Source organism: Bison bison, unplaced genomic scaffold (assembly GCF_000754665.1).
Source record: "Bison bison bison isolate TAMUID 2011002044 unplaced genomic scaffold, Bison_UMD1.0 scf7180017864281, whole genome shotgun sequence".
Lineage (NCBI taxonomy): Eukaryota > Metazoa > Chordata > Mammalia > Artiodactyla > Bovidae > Bison > Bison bison.
In genome coordinates, this window is record NW_011494853.1 from 524,727 (window position 1) to 525,751 (window position 1,025).

Genomic DNA, 1,025 nt, shown 5'->3' on the forward strand with positions numbered 1-1,025 from the left:
TCACTCTCCACTTTCACTTTCATCAAGAGCTTTTGAGTTCCTCTTCACTTTCTGCCATAAGGGTGGTGTCATCTGCATATCTGAGGTTATTGATATTTCTCCCAGCAATCTTGATTCCAGCTTCTGCTTCTTCCAGCCCAGCATTTCTCATGATGTACTCTGCATATACATTAAATAAGGGTGACAGTATACAGCCTTGACGTACTCCTTTTCCTATTTGGAACCAGTCTGTTGTTCCATGTCCACTTCTAACTGTTGCTTCCTGACCTGCATACAGATTTCTCAAGAGGCAGGTCAGGTGGTCTGGTATTCCCATCTCTTTCAGAATTTTCCACAGTTTATTGTGATCCACACAGTCAAAGGCTTTGGCGTAGTCAGTAAAGCAGAAATAGATGTTTTTCTGGAACTTTCTTGCTTTTTCAGTGATCCGGTGGATGTTGGCAATTTGATCTCTGGTTCCTCTGCCTTTTTGAAAACCAGCTTGAATATCTGGAATTTTGTGGTTCACAGACTTGTGGTTACCAAGGGGAAATAGAAGAGGGAGAAGGATGGACTGGGAGTTTGGCATTGGTGTAAACTATTACGTGTAGAATGAATAAACAACAAAGTTCTACTGTAATGCACAGCGAACTATATCCAATCTCCTGGGATAAACCATAATGGAAAAGAATATTTAAAAAAAAGAATGTGTGTATGTGTATAACTGAGTCACTTCGCTATACAGCAGAGATAGGGACAACATTGTAAATCAACTATATTTCAATTAAAAAAAAAAAAAAAAAAAGTCCTGGAATTCAGGACAGACCTTGTCTAGCCAATCCAATGCTCATACCACATAAGAAACCAGGAAGGGTCTCTATTTCTTCCTGGGCTCAACGTGACTTCAATCCTCTTTCCATAGAGAGATTGTACCAACTGTCAGTGACACAGGAAAAGAAAATATGTCTAGTTCAGGGGTTCTCACACCTGGCTACACATTGGTGTCAGTAGTGTTAGTTGCTCAGTTGTCTCTTTGTAACCCCATG